The following is a 27226-nucleotide window of genomic DNA, read 5'->3' on the forward strand; positions in this document are numbered from 1 at the left end:
TTCTTCATAGACAGAAAAAATATTACAGTCATTTCTTAATCAATAAAACTGTAACCAGTTATTTAAATGATAGTTTATTGATAAAAACATTACAAATAAACTGTTATCAGATAGCGAATGTTGAAATCCAAATAGCAATACTCTAACATCTTACACAAGTTATGCAAATATTCAAAGTCAATGAACCATGACTGAGTTACATGGCTAAACACTCTCCATGTTAATGAAGTGTGCCAATGCAAATACAACTGCATACCAAATACCATTGACTTATTATAAGTCGTTCCCAAACCTAAATACAAACATTAACTTGTAAACTATGTAAAAGTTTCAAAGTCAATGAACTATGAAGAAAGGGGTGGGGCTATATAATCTCCATGGAAACAATACATGCAAATGCCAATAAATTTGCTTACCAAATATCATTGACTTAACATAAGCCGTTCATTTTAAGCTGATCTAATCACAAACTAATACATGTAAACTAAGATAAGTTTCAAAGTCATTAGACTGTGACTGAGGGGCAAGGCCAAATATTCTCCATGGAAATGAGATGTGCCAAAGCTTATACAACTGAATACCAATTAACATTGGCCTACCACTAATGATTCCCCTTTAACTGACCTAATCACAAACTAATACATGATAACTTAGAAAAATTTTCAAAGTCAATAGACCATGACTAAGGGGGTGGAGCCAATTTATCTCCATGGAAACGAGATATGCCAATGGTTATACAACTGCATACCAAATATCATTGACCTACCACTTGTAATTCCCCATAAACTGACCTAATCACAAACTAAAAGATGTAAAATAAGCAAAAGTTTTGAAGTCAATAGACCATGACTGAGGGGCAGGGCCAAATAATCTCCATGGAAATGAGATGTGCCAATGCTTATACAACTGAATACCAAATATCATTGACCTACCACTTGCCGTTCACCATAAACTAGACCTAATCACAAACTAATACATTGTTGACGCCATCGCCATCGCTGCCGACACCGGAAACAGCATACCTATGTCTCTCTTTTCGGCTCTGTCAAGGCGAGACAAAAATCAACAAAAAATACAGCAAATCAGTATAAGTTTTTTTTAATAATCATTTTTAGTGTTTTTCTTATAGTTCTTAGCATTATAATTTTTTGAAGTAGTCAGATCTTTTCACCATCATTGGGATGTACAGGAAATACATGTGAAGGTAGATACATATTTTAAGATGGACAAGGGTAAAACTTATTGCCCCCTCCACTATGGTGGGGGTATAAAAAAAAAAGCTGCATAATACTTAGCCTTTAATTCTTTTTACTATTTGTAAATAATTATTGGATTAGGAATTTTTTTTTTTAGGAATTTTGAGGGCCTCAGGGAAGATTAGTTTATTGTAACTAACTTAGTGTACCCTCTTTTAATAAAAAATGTATTATTATTTTATTATTATCATTACTATCATTCTTGATGTTTGCACCTTTATGTAAGGTCTTCTCAATTTACAATTTTTTTGCATTAGTTGTTTATATAAAAAAAGAAAATGTGGTATGATTGCCAATGAGACAACTCTCCACAAGAGACTGAATGACACAGATATTAATAACTATGTTTCACTGTCTAGCCTTCGACAAGAGCAAAATCCATACAACAATAACTCTGACTGCTATAATAGGCCCTGAAATGACAAATGTAAAACAATGTTGTAAGAATAAAATCTGTTCCAATTTGCTTAGTGACTTTAATTTAAGTTTTAATTTTTGCTGCATTTTATTCAATTTTTTTTACCTTTCCATTTTAACTTTTCAGATCCAGCTTCTTATGTACCGAGAATTGTTTTATTCTTGTTTCATATATACAGTGATATGAGAAACAAAGTGAGATTAGTTCACAAAGCAACATTTAAAATAAATTATACATAAACTCCTATGGGCATCTGTTTTCATTATTTGCTGTATTTGAAGAAAAACAATACAAAATTAAAAACCAATTGTTCAGAGAACCATTGATGGTCTTTTCACCAGTTAAGACCTTTTTTTATATGAAAATATTGTAATTTGGTTTTAAATGTCAATTTTAGCTTCAAATGACAGCTTATTAAACGCTTATTCCAAAAATATATGGTTTCTATACAAAAAGATATAAATAATGGAGATCATTTTTTACTTCCGGTTTAAAATATGTTACTTCCGGTATTTTTTTATTGCTGATTTGACACTGATTCCAAAAATATATGGTTCTATATACTTTGTCATTAATTAAGTACAAAATATAGCTACTTCCAGTTTACAAAAATCACTTCCGGTTGTCTTTTTCTAGATCACATTGCTTGCAACCTAATTTTAAAAGTCCCATGTCTTGATCATGTATACATATGAGGTAAAAGCAAAGGTCAAAATCTAGAACGTTACATTTACCTATGACCTTGAGCTCAATTTCGAGGTCATCAACCAAGGACCTCAAATCAAAAGACTCTAGGCCTCTACTATATATTGTTATTGAGTTGTATTACCTTACAACTAATATTAGATATAAAAGGGGGCAAAACTGGCATCAAATGTCTACATACTCTTTCGACTAAAATTTACGTGTTATGACATGTCGCAACTAACAATTTAGCAAAAATAATTTGTCGATAAGTTATACGGCTTTTGAAAATAAGTGAAAATAAGCCAAAATCAAAATTTAGAATATGACCTTGACCTAATTTTCATTTTTTTGGACCAAGGATCTCAAATCAAAAGACCCTAGGTCTCTATCACTTATGGTTTACCAGTTAGAAATGCATATTCTTATATCAAACATAAAAGGGGGGATAACTTTCATATGGAATCTAAAGACGGCTTCGGTCAAAATAACGCAGAACATCCTGAGGATATAACGAGCAATTTGGAAAAATAAATTTGTTGGTTTCTTATACGGTTGAGAAGCCTTAGAGCTAACAAGAAATCAGTTTTCGGGGAGATAACTCTTATTTGGGAAAGTATTCGGTTAAGCAGAGTTGGTTTCAAAAGCGTATAAACTGTTCGATATCATATTCCAAAAATCTAAGCGACATCTTGCAAAACAAAAAAACAGCGAAGGAAAAAAATTAGGCAGAATTAAGAAAAAAAAAAATAATAATAATCAGAAGAAATCCAATAGGTCTTTCCACGGAAAAGTGGAAAGACCTAATAATAATATCCTGTCTTTATTGTAAATTTGTTTTCATTATTTTTATTTCCCAGAACCTTTTCTTACAAACAAATAATCAATATAGTGCCCTTATGGAATAAATGCCAACCATAGAATAGTTACATTTCGAAGAGTGACAATTTTTCCAAAGTTTTTCCATTGTATCAATGTACCAATATCTTGTAATGCCAAAACTCAGATCAATTAGATAAATCTCAAATTCTCCAGAGATTATTCCTACAGATGATAAAAAGGAAAAAATAAACTACTTTGTCACAACACATTTCAGAACTCAAATGGAAAACAAAATAATTGTGCGTTTTGCTTTTACTAGAATAATTAGTTTCAAAATAGTCTAATAATAATCTTATTATATAATTTAACAGCATGAACACAGATCTTGCTAACTGGATGCTCTGAAGAGCCAGTGTTGATCATCTGGATCAATGTGTACCTTCCCAATGTCCACTCTCCAACAATATACACTAGAATATAAATCAATGCTAAAAACTTTTTTTTCTTGAGTTGCTGATAACTTTTTCTGTTCACTGGAGCTCTTTCTCTTCTGTCTAGTTTATAAGGAAATGTAATAAACAGCTGCGCCATGAGCGCATGATAGGCCAGTCGCTTTTTCAAAAAGTAGCATTCCATAACTCCTTAATGTCATATCAGAAATTTATAAAAGAGCTAAATAGAAATTAAGCACTCACCAATTTTTTATGATAACTGCTTGAAGTACTTTTGAGTTATTGTCAGAAACCAGAAAAATCCCCCCTTTTAAATGAAAAAAATACCTCATAACTCAGAAAGGTAAAATCTAAAATTTATATAAACGTCAAATCATTGCAAAAGATATAAATAATTTATCAAAGTTGAATGAAAACCACCCTTTTTCAATGAATTACACCACATAACTTGATAACATAAAACTGACAGACAGACAATGGTATAGAATATTATCGCTATTTTGTGCATTTTTCCTTTGATCTTATTTGTGGATATTTTCTTATCATGCTACTCGCTGGAGATGGAAAATTATCGAAAGAAACTAAGGACAGGACGCAAGTGGTGTTGCTAATGAAATTGACATGAAATTGACAACGTCATCATAGGTAAAATAGTGATAAACAGATTATTATTGGTCATCGATAAACAAATTTCGCCGTCCTGGCTCAAGCGTGAAAAACCAATCTCGTTGAGATGATCAACGATATCTATAAATATGTCCTGTATTAATGAACATATAACAAGAATGTGTCCCAAGTACATGAATGCCCCATTCGCATTATCATTTTCTATGTTCGATGGACCGTGAAAATGGGATAAAATCTCTAATTTGCCATTAAAATTAGAAAGATCATATAATAGGGAACATGTTTACTAAGTTTCAAGTTGATCGGACTTCAACTTCATCAAAACCTACCTCGACCAAAAACTTTAACCTGAAATGGGACGAACAGACGGACAGACAGACGAAAGAACAGACAGACGCACAGACCAGAAAACATAATCCCCATAAATGGAGCATAAAAATAGGAAAAGTCCTCATGTAAGGGTTATAACAGTCTTCTCTGTGACAAAGTTTTCGATCAACAGGCTAGGAGCTTAATTTTAGGAATTTTTTATAAATAAGATTTTGTTAACATGTTGAAATGATTTTTAAAGGCCTGAAAGCAATATTACATGCCTGCCCGCTGCTAGGCCTGTGGTTAAGAATGAAGACTGAGGAGTCAACTGGTAAAAATTTGATCATCCTAAAATTACCATGGTCAAAATAGACAATATGCAATAATATAATAACAAACATACCTAACTCCAAGGATTCTAAACCATAAAACAGACAACAAATGAATGCAGACACCAAGTGGAGAAAGCTTTATAAAATTTATGAGGCACAGAGATGCTGAAATCTATTTGAAGTTTGTCAGTCCTTGTGGCTTTAGCAAATTTTCTGAGTAATGTATATCATAAAACACTCCATAATTTTCCAGTCAGGACTCACAAGACTGACAGGGAAAGATGAATTTCAACAGCTTACACTTAGGAGTCTCAAGGCATGTGAAGGTCAAGGCTGCACGAAAGGCAAAAATAGCTTTTCATCCTGTTAATGAATAAATACTAGCCAGTTCATTGAACAATACCTTTAAATAAGAAAGATACCATTTCCTACTTTTTTTTACAGTCCAATTTAATATCTAATTTCCAAAAGAATACATGTACACTTTATAGTAGAAATGACTTTCTTTAACAAAGTTTTAACTAACAGAGATTATCTATGTTTACCGCTAGCACTATACTGCAGTCAAGTCAAAACTGGTTCAGAGTAGTGAAAATACTATAAATATGAGCAGACTAAATCATCTGTACATTGTACATCATTGTTTGAATAAAAAAAAATATCCTGATAAATATAACTGAAAAAATATTATTGTTCAAATAAAAAGAGTACTGTTAAAATAAACATGTAGATCCACAAGTACAAACGTACTTACAGTTTTGGTTTTTTTATTCCTGTAACGATAAAAGAACAATACACCTACTTCAATTCACATTTTGCAATGCAATATATATGTATAAGTGAAGCAGTTGTTTATGTCCTTCAACACTTGTTCTAGGTTGTTTTCATCATCAACAAAACAATTATACACAGTAGCATACTCAACAAAACACAAATTATGAAAAGAAAATTCCATAAATGGCAACATTGTCATTGATATGACCATTTACACAATTCACAAGGTACATAAAATCGTGGGTGGAAGGAATAACTGTTGGGACTAATCTAGAAGAACCAATATATTTTACATTCTCAAAATTAATATCCTTTTATGACACCTCCAAGACAATAAAACAAATTCAATGGTGTAAATATCAAGTAATACATCTATTATTTACAGTAACATCATTACTAAACTGAGATTCCCGTATTCTTTTCTTAAACAATAAAGCTTCAAAGTTCTATTACGATCTATAACATTCATCTACGTCATCTCAAGTAGAGTTTCAAAATAAAACGTAGAAAAACTCAATACCCCCATTCTGAACCAGGTCAATAACGATCTAACAGTACCCAGGTCTATAAATACAATAGTGTTGACATAATTAACCTACTAACTGCCAGGTATTATGATCTATAAATAATAACTATCTTTTCCTACTAAACAGGCAAACATAACTGCTAAGTGTTGCCCTCATACTCAATTAAACCTTTAAATGCTTGTCTTAATAAAATTATCTCATTTCATGCATATTTTTGGATTTTTACATCTTCTGTTTAAGGTGTAATTGGAATCTAGGGCTGATCAAGGCAACCATATATTCCCGTTTAAAAGCATTCAGCTCCTTGTTGAAGGCCATACATTGACCGATAATGGTTTACTTTTATAACTTGTTATTTGGATAGAGAGTTGTCTCATTGGCACTCACACTACATCTTCCTATATGTATTGTCAAAAAATGTGAACGACCCCCTGTCATGGAATAGAAGTTCATTCATAATATAAGGTTTAAAAGGAAGAAATATTCTGGAATATTATTTCCACAGGAATAAATATAACAGTATATGTTCCTAACTTAATAAATGGTATAGAATATTAGTTCCAACAGGAATAGGTATTATGACACAGTTTATAACAAAGTTTCCAGTGGAACTTCTGTTAGGCGGAACAAATAGACACTCCTCCACCCTGGATCAGTCATTGGAAATGTGACTTTGACATGAAGATCACCAATAACAAGTGCATGTTGTAATTTTCAAATCCTGAACTAATATGTAGTTTCCAATTCAAAACCCAAAAAATCCTACCTTTTTTATAAAATACACAAGTGATAAATCTAATGAAAATTTGTAAGGGTTCCTCGGAACCCAGTGTCTCGTCTACTTTTGCTGCAAATCACAGGCTCAACAAAAATGAGGAAAAAAATCAATAAAAATATTCCTCTTGATTACTTTTGATTGTAAGAAGCTTCTGACCAAGTTTGGTAAAAATCCAGGATAGATGAATCTAATAAATGTTTTAAAAACTTGAACTGCAGACTGTATGTAATGTTAACTGGAAGAAAAACTAAGTCCATTTATAAGTAAAATACAGATACACAGGTACAAAAAATTAACAAAATTTCTTTCTAGATACTAGCTTTTGATCATAAACAAGCTTCTGTCCAAATTTGGTACAAATCTAAAATAGTATAAGAAAGTTATTATTTTTTTTCAAAATTTAATCACAGAGTGAATGTGTTGTTTCCTGGCAGAAAATCTAAGTCCATTTAAAAGTAAAATACGGAAAAAATGGATTTATCTTTATACAAAATTTTCTTCTGGATACTATCTTATGGTCATAAACAAGCTTCTGTCCAAGGTTGGTACAAACCCAGGAAAGTTAAAGAAAGTTTTTTTTAACCACAGAGTGAATGTGTTGTTTCCTGGCAGAAAATCTAAGTCCATTTAAAAGTAAAACACAGAAAAAATGGATTTATTTTTTTACAAAATTTCCTTCTTGATACTATCTTATGATCATAAACAAGCTTCTGTCCAAGTTTGGTAGAAATCCAGTATAGTTTAAGAAAGTTATTAAAATTTCAAAAACTTTACCAGAGTGAATATTTGTCGCCGCCACCGCCGCCGACACTGATGATGACGGAATGTACCAAGTTTGGTAGAAATCCATTACAGTTTAAGAATGTTATTCAAATTTTAAAAACTTTAACCACAGAGTGAATGTAATGCTTCCCTGCAGAAAAACTAAGTCCATTTATAAGTAAAATACGGAAAAAAAAGAATTTTATTACTACAAAATTTACTTCTTGATACTATCTTATGATCATAAACAAGCTTCTGTCCAAGTTTGGTAGAAATCCAGTATAGTTTAAGAAAGTTATTAAAATTTCAAAAACTTTACCAGAGTGAATATTTGTCGCCGCCACCGCCGCCGACACTGATGATGACGGAATGTAGCATTGCTTAATCTTGCTTTTTCGACTACAGTTGATGGCTCGACAATAAATACATGGTGTATATATATCACGGTGAGGAACAGTGTTCAAATAAACCACAGTAATCTATATCCATCAATATATCAAAGTAAAAGAAAGCTTATAATCACACTAATGATATTCAGGTGTCCTGTTGGGCTTATGTATTTTTGAGTGGTTAGATCAGGTTTTTTCACCTGTGACCAGATTTTATTCATTTAATAAGAAATGTAAACAAACAAAATCTTCGAAGCTTGAAAAAAAAACACATGTCAACAATGCATTATTTTGAATAAACTAGATATCATTGAGATGGGAGCCATCTCTGTGGGCCCCGCTGTGAATAATGTGCATTAAAAAATTGTATCTTTACCATAGGACATGGGTTTGTCACCTGAAATCAAAGTTTTTGACCTTGACCTTTGACCTAGGAAGTTGTAAATAAATTATGACACACCCTTTGGTGTTGGTTTATAAACATGTCAAGTATAAACTTTGAAATGATAACGGTTCTCAAGATATAGAGCGGACACGATCTTTACCATAGGACATGGGGTTGTCAACTGAAACCAAAGTTTTTGACCTTGACCTTTGACCTAGGAAGTTGCACATAAATTATGACACACCCTTTGGTGTTGGTTTATATACATGTCAAGTATAAACTTTGAAATGATAACGGTTCTCAAGATATAGAGCGGACACAATCTTTACCATAGGACATGCAGTTGTCAACTGAAACCAAAGTTTTTGACCTTGAACTTTGCCCTAGGCAGTCGTTCATAAATTATGACACACCCTCTGGTGTTGGTACATATACATGTCAAGTATAAACTTTGAAATCATAACGGTTCTCAAGATATAGAGCGGACACGATCTTCACCACAGGACACAGGGTTGTCAACTGAAACCAAAGTTTTTGACCTTGACCTTTGACCTAGGAAGTTTTACATACATCATGACACACCCTCTGGTGTTGGTTAAAATGGATGTCAAGTATAAACTTTGAAATCATAACGGTTCTCAAGATATAGAGCGGACACGATCTTCACCACAGGACACAGGGTTGTCAACTGAAACCAAAGTTTTTGACCTTGACCTTTGACCTAGGAAGTTTTACATACATCATGACACACCCTCTGGTGTTGGTTAAAATGGATGTCAAGTATAAACTTTGAAATCATAACGGTTTTTAAGATATAGAGCGGACACAAAGTTAAAGTGTTACGGACGGACGGACGGACAGACGGACGGACGGACAGACGGACGGACGGACAGACGGACGGACGGACGGACAGACTGATCACTATAGGGCGACCCGCCTTAGTCGGCGGGGCCCTAATTAGAGAAGTCAAACTGTAGTGCTATCTTTAATCCAAAAAATCAAATACAGCCCTTTTTAGACACATGCAAATTTATTTAAGAATTTTAGATGGGGTAATATTTTTGTATACCATACTTAGTATTCAGGCTCTAAATATAACTTATTTATAGAAATGTATTTATAGAATCTATATTTTTTTATGGTTCCAGGAATGGAAAAGAGAGTTACTTACTATTCAGTCTATTGTAAGGATGAATTTGATCTGGCTTATCTGTTACATATGTACATGTAATAAGACGACAATACTCATATTAGCTTTCTAAAATCATCTATTGATTTTACAAAGTCAAACACATCAACATGATCAAAGCAGTCAGCCTCATGTTTTAAAATGCTTTAAAATAAAGATAAAAGAGAGAGGTATCATACTTACATTTGATACTACTGATGTTTTCTATGTAATACAAGGCTATATAGTTTCTAGTTTTGATATTCTATAATTCCCACTTGCACCTTCCCCCTAATCAATAGGAACAGGGATCATTATATTTTCCATATTACATGTATTTCAATGCAGTTTTATCATAATTTATTAAGGAAGATTTTTTAATCCCTATACTCAACTGCCAAATTTTAATTGCCTCTTATACTAGTTCAGCCCACTTCATGGATATTTGGAGAATTCTTGAGGTCATGATTAGCATTAAAGAATGCAATAGAATGAATACTATTAGGAGTATTAAATAAGGTAGGTCTTTTAACTTCCTGGTTCAAATTTAAAATAAAATTTGGACACGTTACTCAGACAATCATCCACCCTGTATATTTAAGAATCACTTAAAATTTAACAAAAATTGAAAGTTTCATAAATACCCTTTGAATATACTACAGATTTAAGTATCTTTACCTACATAATTTTATACTCATACAATATTCCATTTCAAGCTACAAATGTGGGTAACTGGACTGGTAACCTTATAACTGGGATTCTATTACACTATAATACATGTATGTAGTTAAACTGTATCCAATTCATCAAAAAGATCTATTTCTTTTAAATATCTTTGAAGCTCACCTTGATAAACATACAAAGTGCACACACATCTCATAAAATTTGGTATCTCATTTTTAATTAGAAAAAATTTCAGTGCCATTTAAGTTTTTGACAAAAAACAAACATGTAAAAAAAATGTGGAATGTGTGCATTGGACACAGACGGTGCCCCTGCTGGCATATCATATAAAGTTATAAAGGGACATAACTAAGCAACGGTAAAAAGCAATGCTACCCAAAAGGTGGATATTCACAAAGGGCTAAAACTGGCCCTAAGATTTTGATGGGTTTTTTTTTATTAAATCCTACCAAAATTCTACAAATATCACATAGAATACTTATGATAAGACTATTTAGACAAAAACAAATATTTTTGGAGCCTTCTGAAGCTATGACTCCTTAAATAAACCATAATATTTGTTTTCTAAAGTAAATAATTTTTATTGTTTTTGGTATATATAACCTTGGCCCCCATCCACAATTAAAAAAACTTATATACCAATGAATTCTATATAAAAAATAGATCGTAGGTGGTGGCCAAGGTTTTCCTTAAGCTTTTAGGTCAGCGATTTTTAAATTTAAAAAGCACGACACCACCAAATTTCAAACTTGATCTGTATTTTGAGGTACTAACTACTAAGCATTATGTATAAGTTTCATAACATTTGGTTGAGGTAAACTTAAGTTGGAGAATGGAAACACTAGAGGTATCCACAAAGGTATAAGAATGAAATAATTGTACAATATTACAATATTGCTGTATTCTGCTTTTTTATCAAACATTGATATAAATAAATAGTTCAGATATCTCTACCATATAACTCAGATCATGTGGCTGTTAATAAGACGTGAGGATGCAAGATAATACCAATTAGGGAAACTTTTGATATATGGTCAGCAATTTTCAAATGCAGAATCCAGTATATATTTAAAGGTGAGATTAACAGCATTTTGTGCATGTTGAACAATTGACAAACAAGACTGGTTATTGTGATTTAAAAAAATGCAGCAATACAAATAATGTAAGCAAACTTCAAATTCCATTTTATATGTTTGTGCATGGCTTGTCCTTTGCAATCATAACAGATAGCAAAAATTTCTAAATTTAAAGTCAATTTGATGACAAACATTATAGACATTCTGTTGTTATTAATATGTGCATTATATTAAATGACTATTATGTTGTAAGAATACCTTGAAGTGATAAGTTACATCCAACTCTTCTTACTTTTGTAGCATTAGTTGTCTACCATACAATTTACAGAAATTTGTAAGCTTGTATATGCATCCAATATTTGTTTACTCAACATTTTACACCACAAATATCCATATCACTCAAATATGCAACAGGAAGTTACTTTGTACTTACATGTACTACCTGTTTATAAGTCCTTCCTCTTATATATAAGTCAGTCTCTACTTACATGTACTAGATATAAGAAGATGCGATCATGTTGTTTGAGTGCCAATGAGACAACTCTCCATCCAAGTCACAATTTGATTTAAGTAAAGAATTATAGGTCAAAGTACGGTCTTCAACATTGGCTGACACTGATCAGCAAGCTATAAGGGTCCCCAAAAATGAACAACTATGTACTTACATGTTCTACTTGTTAATTAGTCCTTACTAGATAAGTCAGTCTACTATATAGTATATGTCACCAAAGTGAAGGTTACTTTACTGAACACCACTTTCATCAACATTTTGTCATGACATTTGGAGTATTCAAAACACTTTTACAATATGATATGATATTGACAACAGTAACAAACTTATTAAAACAATGACATCCATCAACTACAGCACTATCAATCAATAAAATCCACAGAATTCAATTAAAATACATTTCTGAATTATTAAAAGACACATATACAGAAATATGTTGCTTACCAAAAGATTGATTGTTTTTTATTAATGTCCAGCAGCAAATATTTCATGCATGTTTAGGATAAAGTTTAAACAAACCAGAAGACAAATTCTGTAGTAAAATAAAACATGATATGTGTGGATAAAAATATAGTTGACAAGATGCAAATGTGAACCAGGTGCTCCGCAGGGCGCAGCTTTATACGACCGCAGAGGTCGAACCCTGAACAGTTGGGGCAAGTATGGACAAAACATTCAAGCGTGATACAGCTCTGAATTTGGATTGTGATCAAATTTTTGACATTACATGGGTTTTTTTTACACAAAACAAATGTCAAGATTTTACAAATCAATTAAAGATTTCTTCTTCAAACTTTTTAAATCTAAAATTAAATAGTTGACACAGCATAGGTTTCTGACACAGAATGAATGTGGTCTAATGAACTTAAAAGTTTTTTTTTGCCTTTGAGCAATTCACTATGCTGTTGAATATTAATCCTCTCAAAAAAATGTTTGAAGAAATTTTCTTTTTATTTATGAAATCTGAAATGAGAAAAATTTAAACCCCCCCCCCCTTTTTTTTCACATCCCTGTTTCCCTTTTTCCAAAACTGATATCAATTCAAATTTCTAATGGAGTTTGCAACAATAACTACTCTTTTAAATACATCATAAAATATTAAAATGTAAAATAAAGTGCTTGTTATCACTGAATGGTAAAGATTGGTTGGTAGTAAAAGTGAATATACATTGTTTATTGTATAAAACAATAAAAATCAAAGTGCTGGATAGCACCTCTGGAAAGTTTGCAACTATATATATGTGTATTATTTCAAATAGGTCATGTAGGTTATAGACGTGTATTATTTCAAATATGTATTTAATCACAGTTTTGATTTTTCAAACTAAACTATTGTCTTGCCAGTAATTTCCAAAATTCACTTTTTAGGCCCCATTTATGGGCATTATGTTTTCTAGTCTGTGCGTCCGTTCGTCCGTCCATTCATCTGTCTGTCTCATTCAGGTTAAAGTTTTTGGTCGAGGTAGTTTTTGATGAAGTTGAAGTCCAATCAATTTGAAACTTAGTACACACTAGAAAACACCCGTGATATCTTGGGTCTGTGACTGAATTAAAGTATATAACTATGCGTAAGCCTTATTTTAGTATTGGGATTGTCATCTGATAAAGTCATGCAGTATATAAGATGCACAGTTTTCTCTGCTTTCAAAATCTTTCTGTTTGAATCCGTCAACTTGGATCTTATCAATTATTGGTAATATTAATTACTGCTGACAAATTGGACCTCGTTATTTTAGTATTACAGATGTTCCCTATGATTTAATCTTTCTAAATTAAATGCCAAATTACAGTTTTTACTCCATTTTCACGGTCCACTGAACATAGAAAATGGTAGTGCAGATGGGGCATGCGTGTATTATGGACACATTCTTGTTTATACTTCTAAATCTTAAGACCGTTTTAATTTCACCTGATAAATGTATAACCGAAGAAAGCTACAAGTCAAACTTATATATAAGGGTATATATACTTGATAGGGTATACTGAAAATTTCACCCCTTTACACCTAGAATGGTGAAAGTGACGCCAACAAAATTCAAGCTTGACTTGTGTTTTGTGGTTATAAGCATTGTGTATATAAAGTTTCATAAAATTTGGTTCAGGCAAACTAAAGAAAACAGAAATCAAGTTTGGGATGTATGGATGTACGTACAAGTAAGGGACGTACATACTTATAGAACTTGAAAAACAAGGATACAACTCATTATGGTGGGGGCATAACAATAGTAGTATGACCTCAGGAATAAAAAGTTTATATACACTAGATTCCTACAATGTTGATCTGAGGTGCTTATAACCCTACAACACGTTTTAGTTTCTGCTGTGTAATCACCATTGAGGCAATGTTATTTGAATTTTTTGTTTTGAGCCATTTATTTGAATTTTTTGTTTTGAGCCATTTATTTGATATACTAGTAATCATTGCATCAGTCTTAGGACGACACATTGTTAATTATACATGTAGGTCAATCTTAAAGAATTTTACTGCCCCAGGAATAAAGTGTGAGGATAAAAAGTTCTGGATCCGCTACTGCATTGTTAAGCACTAAGAAAGTCAGTTTGCTAGTACAATGTACATGGCCCGTGACAAATGTTATTAAATCATTTTTTAGAGCACTTGTCTTTAGCTTGATCTCGGTCTTGATACACTGAACTATAATATTCTAAGAAGTAGATGATGACTCGGTTGTTTTTAAATTATACTGATGCTATGATACTTATTGTCATTAAAACGTTTTTTCTGATGTCTGTTGTCAGTTTGATGCACTTGAGCATGCTGAACAAGTGAAGGTCCTCATATCCACATTGGAATGTGAAACAGTTAGTATTCAAATGATGTTTGCTGGGAACAGTATATCTAACATTATAATATATATGTTCCTGATGTTTGGCATCAAAACTGTCAGATCGATGTCAGTTTTGACAAAAACAATGCACTTTTCTATTAAAGCCAATATTTACCTTATTTACATGTTCTTGACGTGAGACATAAGCCATATAATTATCGATTATTTTATATTCTATCACCTGTGTATTGTTAAATAAGGGAGCTACCATTTGATTTTTATGGGGGGGCTAGGATGAAATTTGAAAAAAATAGGCAGGACAGGAGTTTTGAGTAAAAAAAAAAGGCAGGATGAGACACTTTGCAAAAAAAAAAGGCAGGATGACAATTTAGGTAAAAAAAGTCAGGATAAACTAATAAAAAAAAAGGCAGGACCGAATAGAGTGAAAAATAAAAAGACAGGACAGAGATTACAACTAAAAAAAAATGCAGGACAAAATTTTTCATCCTAGCCCCCCCATAAAAATCAAATGGTAGCTCCCTAAATCAAACCATTATCACTTGTCAATTATCCCACAACTTGGTCAAATATTAACTTGTTCTCGCAAACCGGACTCTTTCGATATTCTCGGGCTTTTACTTATTCAATAATAAACAGTTGTAAATATCGTGCATAGTAAAAAATAGTGCGGCAAAATGTTCATTCATGAAATATTCATGAATGAAACGCTGCCTCGCGTAGATTTCTTTTGATTTTCTTCAGCCAATGGCCGATCTGCAAAGTAGTTTTGTGATACTTATTTGCAAAATGAAGTTAAATTCATCTGAATTGTCGGTTAACATTTATTCCTTTTTTATTCAAGCTGTAATCTTTTAAAAAGAGTAGCAACTCAAAATATCCAAGAACCAGAATTCGAACACTAGTACTACATTATCTTGGAGCAGAACATTGCGATAGTCTGTCTCACTCGAAGTTGAGGCCGACGCCTATGGAAAGTAGCTATAGCAAGCTATAGCAAACTTTCCAAAAACTTCATCAGCAACATTTTATATTGGCAAATTTCCAATGAAGTTATTTACATAAAGTTATTGGCAAATAAAAATAGAAAATGACATCATAGTCATGTCTGGCAAATGTCCAACATACATTATCTAAAAACATTTTAGATAAGATAAGGAAAAAAAGCTTCATCAGCAACATTTTATATTGGCAAATTTCCAATGAAGTTATTTACATAAAGTTATTGGCAAATAAAAATAGAAAATGACATCATAGTCATGTCTGGCAAATTTCCAACATATATTATCAACTACTATTCTATACAAAGAAAGATAACTCCAATTGAAAATTAATTGCTATTGCACAATATTTTGCAATTAGATATTTCTTGCTATTGTGCAATACTGTGCAATTGAAAATTTCTTGCTATTGCACAATACTTGATATGGAATCCTGATTTGGACCAACTTGAAAACTGGGCCCATAATCAAAAATCAAAGTACATATCTAGATAAAGCATATCAAATAAGCCCAAGAATTTAATTTTTGTTATAATCAAACTTAGTTTAATTTTGGACCCTTTGGACCTTAATGTAGACCAATTTGAAAACTGGACCAAAAATTAAGAATCTACATACACAGTTAGATTTGGAATATCAAAGAACCCATTTATTCAATTTTTGATGAAATCAAACAAAGTTTAATTTTGGACCCCCATTTGGACCAACTTGAAAACTAGGCCAATAATTAAAAATCTAAGTACATTTTTAAATTCAGCATATCAAAGAACCCCAAGGATTCAATTTTTGTTAAAATCAAACTTAGTTTAATTTTGCACCCTTTGGACCTTAATAAACAGTAGACCAATTTGAAAACGGGACCAAAAATTAAGAATCTACATACATAGTTAGATTCGGAATATCAAAGAACCCCAATTATTTAATTTTTGATGAAATCACACAAAGTTCAATTTTGGACCCTTTGGGCCCCTTATTCCTAAACTGTTAGGACCAAAACTCCCAAAATCAAACCCAACCTTCCTTTTATGGTCATAAACCTTGTGTTTAAATTTCATAGATTTCTATTTACTTACACTAAAGTTATGGTGCAAAAACCAAAAATAATGCTTATTTGGGCCCCTTTTTGGCCCCTAATTCATAAACTATTGAGACCTCAACTCCAAAAATCAATCCCAACCTTCCTTTTGTGGTCATAAACCTTGTGTTAAAATTTCATTGATTTCTATTTACTTATACTAAAGTTATTGTGCGAAAACCAAGAATAATGCTTATTTGGGCCCTTTTTTGGCCCTTAATTCCTAAACTGTTGGAACCAAAACTCCCAAAATCAATCCCAACCTTCCTTTTGTGGTCATAAACCTTGTGTCAAAATTTCATAGATTTCTATTCACTTAAACTAAAGTTATAGTGCGAAAACCAAGAAAATGCTTATTTGGGCCCTTTTTGGCCCCTAATTCCTAAAATGTTGGGACCAAAACTCCCAAAATCAATCCCAACCTTCCTTTTGTGGTCATAAACCTTGTGTTAAAATTTCATTGATTTCTATTCACTTTTACTAAAGTTAGAGTGTGAAAACTAAAAGTATTGGGACGACGACAACGACGACGCAGACGACGACGCCAACGTGATAGCAATATACGACCAAAAAATTAAAATTTTTGCGGTCGTATAAAAACCAAGACAGTAGCTAGATGGTCTCCATAAAAATGCAGCACGTTTTTCACCCAATTCAATGAATGACCATCCATACTTTATACATGGCTAGTTAGGCTCAGATTGCCTATCCTAGTAAAAGATGAAAATGTGATTTCATAAACACTTCAATGGAAACCATTATCACCATTAATGCCATCAAGCCTGTCCACAATGAGAATTATTTCAAGAGGTCATTAAATGACCATATGTGAGTATATGAGTAAAGTTTAGTAAAGTTTGCTAAAGTTTAGCTTTAAAATGACTATTAGTCACTAGATAAATCACAATCATGAACATTTGCGGAACTGAATTTTGGTCTTATTTTTTTAGGCATTTGGTATGATAAATTTCAATGCTTACATTGCACATACATTCAATTTTGTACAGCTCCAACACACCTTTTTGCCACCTGATCTCAACTGTTCCCTTATTGCTCATATGTGGTTCCATCCCTATTATCTGATGCTTTTAATTTACATCATTATATTCTATTTAAAGACCGGGGATGACCTAGAAAATTTTACACCCCTTCAGCAATTAAACCTATTTGGATATGGGCGGTCTTTAGATAGATAAGAAATGGAATAAACAGCTGATGATGATACATGTTATGTAAACAATAACACATGTTGAATAGACAAGAAATAAATGTAAATAAAATATTTTACTGTACACATTATTTACATCATGTACATGTATATCATAACCTTACTTGCTGTTTTAGTAGAAATCAAATGATCAATTGCAACAATACACCACAACTAATACAAAATCCACTTTTAGTACATGTACATTAAGTCCAGACACAAACAAATTATTGTGTTGACAATAAAAACTATAATCTTCTTATTTTAAAAACAACAGGACATCAATTTAAACATGAATGAATGAAATCTACTGCAATCAATATCAATCAGCGTATTGATGATTTAATTTCCTGTTTATTGTTTATTAACTTTACAGTTTTATAAGTACTTCACAGTTGGTTACATCTATAAACAACTAAGAGTTTAATAGCAACTCCAGTTTTCTCATAGAACTGGTCCTGAATTAGACTGAGATTGCTTTGACATCATACAGACTTTTTGGGAATTTATTGATGTTGGAACAGGAAAGTCTAAAGTTTATTTTTCCATAAATTGTATGCCCCCTGAGTCCCCCTCGTAGCTTTTATGTGCTTGAATTAACAATAAGTTTTTTTTTTCTTTGCAACTACATGTAATTTCAAATTCATGCTGCTGATCTGGTGACATTTGTGACTTCTTCAAATTCAGATGTTTATAATTTTCGGAATAGTTGGGCCAAAATTCATAAGGTTAATCTGACCTTACCATTACTAAAACAACAAGGATACAGTTCCAGATCCAGGATTTTGAAAAAGGGGGAGGGTCTGCTTGCAAGCTAATGTTTGAATGCTTGGAGTGATAACTTGTAAAATGTATATGCATTTATCATACATGTATATGAATCTACATAAAAAGGGGGGGTGTCATCTGTCCCACCCCATCATTAAATCCACCTCTGAAAGATAATACTATGTAAAAATACATATATAACTAGCGCTCTTACCATTACAAATAACAATGTCTGTAATTGTATCTACAATCCAATCACAAATCTGAATCCTTCATCCCACTACAAAAATATTTGATGGCAAAAACAACACTTGTACTTTTAATTCATTTTAACTACACTTGTTGCAGTTCAAATGACTTTTACTACCTACTTGCCTATATGGTGACACAACCTTAGGCTGAGTAAATGATTTGATCTGTAACTGACAATGGTTTATAGTAATCATATGATCTCATTGATATTTCATCAAATGAAGACTTGTGAAGACAATTATCCCATCAGCAAATTACTTTCTAAAATCACAGGTAGAATTACATGGGTCAGGCAATGTTCTAGTTCATCATTATTCCCAGACTACAAACTACCAGGAAAGTAATCGTACTACAATTATATTCTACTCAACATCAAAACATGATAGATATATCTACGATGAAAGGAGACTTAAGGTAAAAATCACTAAGACAGCAATGTAGCAACAAATAGTAACCAAAAGTAACATTTCTCTGAGTTCTATTCATGATCAGATATATACATGCATATACAAAAGTCAAATCATCCAAATGCCAGACGCTCAGGTAGTTTTTTGCACGTCTTTAAAAATACAGAGATTTGGAAAATGAGAAACCATGCTTGACAATGACTTGCCTGTTTTTACTGAAAATGTTCCAACCTCTTTCCTGTAAAAGAAAAACCAGTAAGGACAAGTCAAATGAATTTCCGTTTCCCTATTAGAAAATAAAGTGACATCACCAAAATTCAAACTTGATTTGTGTTTTGTGGTTGCAAGAATTGTGTATAAGTTTCATAACATTTGGTTGAGGCAAACTAAAGTTAGACAACAGTAACTAACTTTGGATGGTATGTATGTAGGGTCAGAAATAAATACGTACAGACTGACAACTAAATGCCCCTTTGGCTAAGACAGAGGCATAAGCTACAGTACTAGTTGGGCATAAAAAAATGCCGAAGGCCCTTATTTCGTTCACATATATAGAAACAGTTAAGAGCTATTGATTTGATACTTTTCCCATTCAGCTGTTCTCAATGGATTGAAAATTTTTTGATGGAGCAGAAAGAGAGGACAGCTGTGTGTTATTTATGTTTTAACAGGATTTACAAAAGTTTACTGTAATAGATATGTCAACAATGATAAAACACATTAAATGCAGAATTTTCCTGGAAAAACTAAGATATCAAAGTACAAATGTTAGTGATGTGTGCTAACTAGGACGTAAACTACATTTGGGTCAACACATTTTACAGTACTTACTTATTAAATGTTTTGTTTCCTTTTTTTTTCTAATCCTAAACAGGAATGAAATATTTGCCACCGGACCAGGAAGTATTATGTGAAAATGTAGGCCATGCTTACAAATAATTACATAATCAAACAATTCAAGTAGGGACTACACAATTATAATTATGAATGAGACAGATAAGCAGGAAATATAACTCTTTATCGGGTTAACAATTGTAAGATTTAAAAGCAAAATAATATTTCACAAAAACCTTTTTAAATAACAAAATATATAATGCACATCTTTAGACATTGTAATATATTGCTAAATAAAAAAATAATTTAATATCTACTGATCTGCTGAGATATACCTATCTGGTAATTCACAACCATATGACACCCTTATGCATATAATACTTTTGTCATCAGTTTCCTTGAATGTCCAGAGCAGGAGATTAATGATCTAAATATAAATATTTGGTCCTCTTGAGATTTCACAAAATGTCAATACAATCATGCTGTCTGCAGTTATGTTATAAATTCATTCTACATTTCATGAAGGACTTCTATTAAAGCTTTTTTAAATTACAACTGATTATGAATTATTTCCCTTGTTAACTTGGGAAGTATACTGGTAAAATACTGGTTCATTGCAGTGAAGAGCAACGCTGAGAAGCAAATACAAAACAAGAGGCTGTCAAGAGCCTGAATCGCTCACCTTGATTTTTTGGCATTTATCTTTCGTTTAAGAGTTTATAAAGTGTCACATTTCATTGTAGTTTGTTTTTTTTGGTTAAATGTATATTAATAAGTGTTAGAAAACATGATAATCAAATTGTGTAAAATTTTCCTTAAAGGGCAATAACTCTTTAAGGGGTCAATTGACAATTTTGGTTATATGAACTTATTTGTAGATCTTACTTTGCTGAACATATTTACTGTTTACAGCTTATCTTTATCATTATCACTATTCAAGATAACCAAAAACTGCAATATTTCCTTGAAATTACCGAAATAGTGGCAGCAACCCAACAATGGGTTATTAGATTCATCTAAAAATTTCAGGGCTTATAGAACTTTACCTTATAAACACTTTTACCCCTTGTCAGATTTGTTTTAACTGCTTTGGTTTTTGAAATATAAGCCAAAAACTGCATTTTACCCCTATGTTCTATTTTTAGCCATGTCTGCCATATTTTTTGACGAAACAAAAAATAAAACACAAACTTTTATTCTTGACACCCTAATAATCATTCAGCTTAAGTTTGGTTGGAATTGGTTCAGTAGTTTCAGAGAAGATGTTTGAAATAGTTTACACAAGATGGACACGACTACAGACAACGATGAATGCCAAGTCATGGCTAATAATGTGTTACTTTATTGACAGACATTTCCAGATAATGTTGAAAGGAAAATGACCATTAATAATTGTTATATAGATATAAATCAAAGCTATATAGGGTTTTAATGCTCTCAAAAAGTTTTTTGGCTTTCCAGATTATTGATCTCAAGTGAAGAGGGTTCTGTTTAGGGAAACCTAATCAATACTTAGTTTTTTACAAAGGCATACCCTTATTATAAGAAATTAATCCAGTGTTCTCTCAAGGATCTTTTAGCATCATGGTAATGTGATGCTATATTTCTGAATGTGATGCTATCTGAATTGATATTCTTATAGATTGTGTATGGATGTGATGCTATAACTTTTAGAAACAATATGGTATTTCAAATTTCTTTGCTTACCAGGATGCTTTAAGAAATATCTGGGGAGAATCCTGTTTAAACCCTGAAGTGTGACAATGAAGCGAAGGCAATGTAGCTTCGTCAGTTGAACAAATATTTCTTGCAATGAATTATCATACAACATGTACAATGTATCCATATATATACATCCACATTTCAAATAGTAGAATAGAGAATGGAAACAGAGAATGCCTCAAACAGACAACAACTTGACCAAAGAGAAGAAATCAGCTCAAGGACACTAGTGTTACACGTTATTACTGAGAAACTGGATATAGGAAGATGTGGTGTGAGTGCCAATGAGACAACTCTCCATCCAAATAACAATTTTAAAAAAAGTAAACCATTATAGGTCAATGTAGGGCCTTCAACACGGAGCCTTGCCTTACACCGAACAACAAGCTATAAAGGGTCCCAAAATTACTAGTGTAAAACCATTCAAACGGGAAAACCAACGGTCTAATCTATATAAAATAAAACAAGAGTGCAAACGCTGAAATGTCTCGCCTTCTATACTAATCATTGATATTATGTTGATAGTCCTAAGTATAAAGCTTTATTACAACTGTCTCATAAACTTAACATTAACCAAGATAACTAAACACAGACCAATGAACCATGAAAATGAGGTCAAGGTCAGATGAACCATGCCAGGCAGACATGTACAGCTAACAATGCTTCTATACAACATATATACTTGACCTATTACTTATAGTTTAAGAAAAATAGACCAAAACACAAAAAATTAACACTGTGCAATGAACCGTGAAAATGAGGTCATGGTCAAAAGAAACCTGCGCTACTGACATAAAGATCATAAAATATTTCCATACACAAAATATAGTTGACCTATGGCATATAGTATTAGATAAATAGACCAAAACTCAAAAACTTAACTTTGACCACTGAACCATGAAAATGAGGTCAAGGTCACATGACATCTGCTCGCTAGACATGTACACCTTACAATCATTCCTTACAACAAATATAGTAGACCTATTGCATATAGTATGAAAAAAACAGACCAAAACACAAAAATTTAACTATAACCACTGAACCATGAAAATGAGGTCAAGGTCAGATGACACCTGCCAGTTGGACATGTACACCTTACAGTCCTTCCATACACCGAATATACAAGCCCTATTGCTTATAGTGTCTGAGATACGGACTTGACCACCAAAACTTAACCTTGTTCACTGATCCATGAAATGAGGTCGAGGTCAAGTGAAAACTGTCTGACAGACATGAGGACCTTGCAAGGTACGCACATATCAAATATAGTTATCCTATTACTTATAATAAGAGAGAATTCAACATTACAAAAAATCTGAACTTTTTTTTCAAGTGGTCACTGAACCATGAAAATGAGGTCAAGGACATTGGACATGTGACTGACGGAAACTTCGTAACATGAGGCATCTATATACAAAGTATGAAGCATCCAGGTCTTCCACCTTCTAAAATATAAAGAAGTTAAGAAGTTAGCTAACACCGCCGCTGCCGCCGCCGCCGCTGGATCACTATCCCTATGTCGAGCTTTCTGCAACAAAAGTTGCAGGCTCGACAAAAAACGAGAAACTCGAAACACGTACAAATTACATAAACAAACGACAACTACTGTACATCAGATTCCTGACTTAGGACAGATGCAAACATTTGCAGCGGGATCAAACTTTTTAATGGATCCAAACCTTCTCCCCTTTTCTGAAACAATAACATACATGTATATGTATATATAATTAAATATTATGCAAATTGTTGGTAAACCTATCGGTAAGTGTAAATAATATTTAAAGTAATTAAAATGGTTGTCTCAAGAAAACTGATAAGGCCGACCCAAAAAGTAAGTGTAAAAATTATTATTTAATTTACCATGAAAATAAAGAATCAAGATATTTGATCATTTTGATTTCAGACGATACACTTTAAAAGTATCAATATTAACTTTAGAATAGGCATTTCCAGGCATAAAACATAGGGTACATGTAGGCAGAGAAACAGTATTAACCCTTATTAAAATTTAGTCTCATCGCCTTCTGCAACTTTTGATGCAGTGAGGCAAAATCTAATTATTAGTTTTAACATAATCAAAGAGCAGATTGCTCTGAGGGATCGTTTGCCATTGTTTTCATTGATACATGTATTTATTATTTTCAAAAATAATTCAACTGCATGTGTAAAATGCTCGTAAAATGTAATTTACGTAATCTGAATAGTTATTCAACTTTAAAAATAGCCAATCCTCGATACAAGTGTATGAACAATGTACTTATTGTGTTTTATTTTTGTACTATCAATTCCAGCAGTCACTGATGACAGAGAGTGAGAGAAGGTATTTCACTTCGTACCTTATCACCTATTTCCCTACGTTTTTAATATAATATGACGTCTATCGACAGAACGAGTTATTGTTTATCGACGCATCGTCGATTGACGGAAGTTACTTACAGAAGGGAGACAACTTGAAGGGATAATATGGAAGACTCCATTTTGGCTGAAGGGGTGTTTAGTTACACCTTTACGTTGTGGACTACATTTAGTTTAATTTCAATGATGCATATGATTCAAAATTATGCAACAACAATAACCCTCAATAGCAGACAGACATAGAAAGGATCTTGTGAGTTTTAAATTAAGCAATGGAGTTGGGAATCTAGAGCAACCATTCAATCTGATACCCCTTCAAGTCAAGACCAGATGCTCCGCAGGGCGCAGCTTTATACGACCGCAGAGGTTGAACCCTGAACGGTTGGGGCAAGTATGGACACAACATTCAAGCTGGATTCAGCTCTAAATTTGGATTGTGATTAAATAGTTGACACAGCATAGGTTTCTGACACAGAATGAATGTGGTCTAATGAACTTAAAATGCTTTTTTTTTCCTTTGAGCAATTCACTATGCTAATGAATATTAATTCTCTCAAAAAAATGTTTGAAGAAATTTTCTTTTTATTTATGAAATCTGAAATGAGAAAAATTCAACCCCCCCCCCCCCCCCCCCTCATTTTTTTTTCACATCCCCCTTTCCCTTTTTCCAAAACTGATCTCAATTCAAATTTCTAATGGAGTTTGCAACAATAACTACTCATTTAAATACATCCTAAAATAGTAAAATGCAACAAAAGGTGCTTGTTATCACTGAATGGTAAAGATTGTTTTAATGTATCAGTTGGTAGTAAAAGTGAATATACATTGTATATTGTATAAAACAATGATTTAAGTTGATTCAACTACTATTCTGGACAAAGAAAGATAACTCCAATCAATTGAAAATTTCTTGCTATTGCACAATATTGTGCAATTAGATATTTCTTGTTATTGCGCAATACTGTGCAATTGAAAATATTTGCTATTGCACAATACTGTGCAATTGAAGATTTCTTGCTATTGCACAATACTGTGCAATTGAAGATTTCTTGCTATTGCTGAATACTGTGCAATTGAAAATTTCTTGCTATTGCACAATACTGTGCAATTGAAAATTTCTTGCTATTGCACAATACTGTGCAATTGAAGATTTCTTGCTATTGCTGAATACTGTGCAATTGAAAATCTCTTGCTATTGCACAATACTTAATATAATAATTTTGGATCCTGATTTGAACCAACTTGAAAACTTGGCCCATAATCAAAAATCTAAGTACATGTTTAGATTCAGCATATCAAAAAAGCTCAAGAATTCAATTTTTGTTAATATCAAACTTAGTTTAATTTTGGACCCTTTGGACTTTAATGTAGACCAATTTGAAAACGGGACTAAAAATTAAGAATCTACATACACAGTAAGATTTGGTATATCAAAGAACCCCAATTATTCAATTTTTGATGAAATCAAACAAAGTTTAATTTGGACCCGATTTGGACCAACTTGAAAACTGGGCCAATAATCAAAAATCTAAGTACATTTTTAGATTCAGCATATCAAAGAACCCCAAGGATTTAATTTTTGTCAAAATCAAACTAAGTTTAATTTTGGACCCTTTTGACCTTAATGTAGACCAATTTGAAAATGGGACCAAAAATTAAGAATCTACATACACAGTTCGATTCGGCATATCAAAGAACCCCAATTATTCAATTTTTGATGAAATCAAACTAAGTTCAATTTTGGACCCTTTTGGCCCCTTATTCCTAAACTGTTGGGACCAAAACTCCCAAAATCAAACCGATCCTTCCTTTAGTGGTCATAAACCTTGTGTTTAAATTTCATAGATTTCTATTTGCTTAAACTAAAGTTATGGTGCGAAAACCAAGAATAATGCTTACTTGGGCCCCTTTTTGGCCCCTAATTCCTACACTGTTCAGACCTCAACTCCCAAAATCAATACCAACCTTCCTTTTGTGGTCATAAACCTTGTGTTTAAATTTCATTGATTTCTATTTACTTAAACTAAAGTTATTGTGCGAAAACCAAGAATAATGCTTATTTGGGCCCTTTTTTGGCCCCTAATTCCTAAACTGTTAGAACCAAAACTCCCAAAATCAATCCCAACCTTCCTTTTGTGGTCATAAACCTTGTGTCAAAATTTCATAGATTTCTATTTACTTAAACTTAAGTTATTGTGCGAAAACCAAGAAAATGCTTATTTGGGCCCTTTTTGGCCCCCAATTCCTAAAATGTTGGGATCAAAACTCCCAAAATCAATCCCAACCTTCCTTTTGTGGTCATAAACCTTGTGTTAAAATTTCATATATTTCTATTCACTTTTACTAAAGTTAGAGTGCGAAAACTAAAAGTATTCGGACGACGACGACAACGCAAACGTGATAGCAATATACCACGAAAAATTAAAATTTTTGCGGTCGTATAAAAACTATATGCATGCGCATAATTACCAAACAAACCCAAGAATTGTGATTTGTAGCAATGACGTATATTAAATGTTAATTAAATGACCTCCACTTCTTTATGGAAGTACAATATCAAATATCAGTTTCATGACGGTGACTTATAAGAAAACTCCACTCCAGTTCTTGTATGACAGAAATAGATTTATCGATCGGAATTCAGAGAACTCTAGCCTGTTGTCAAAACTGGGGAATTCCCTCTGATGTGTTTCTAAATTTATAAAAACACTAAATATAAACACTGCTTCTGATTTTCCGATATATTAAAAACATGCATACAAATCAAGGGAAATATCGAAACATGAAGATTATGAGAAGAACATTATTGGACAGTTGTTTAAATTCAATCCTTTTGTTTTTTAT

At 32.4% G+C, this 27226-nt stretch overlaps 1 protein-coding gene across 3 annotated transcripts in view; it reads right to left on the reverse strand.

Moving 5' to 3' along the window:
• LOC143073530 (transient receptor potential cation channel subfamily M member 3-like) overlaps positions 1–27226 on the reverse strand; it is a 132755-nt gene that overhangs the window by 94046 nt on the left and 11483 nt on the right. The window contains exon 1 of one of the 3 annotated variants that reach the window (XM_076249163.1): positions 18170–18188. The exons of 1 other annotated variant lie outside the window; for it this stretch is intronic. The gene's annotated coding sequence lies outside the window, so the exon portion shown is untranslated. Of the gene's footprint in view, positions 1–11704; positions 11797–18169; positions 18189–27226 lie in introns of those variants that run through there. One more of the 3 variants, XM_076249162.1, reaches the window with a different exon arrangement.

The sequence above is a fragment of the Mytilus galloprovincialis genome, chromosome 4 (assembly GCF_965363235.1).
Source record: "Mytilus galloprovincialis chromosome 4, xbMytGall1.hap1.1, whole genome shotgun sequence".
NCBI classification, from domain to species: domain Eukaryota; kingdom Metazoa; phylum Mollusca; class Bivalvia; order Mytilida; family Mytilidae; genus Mytilus; species Mytilus galloprovincialis.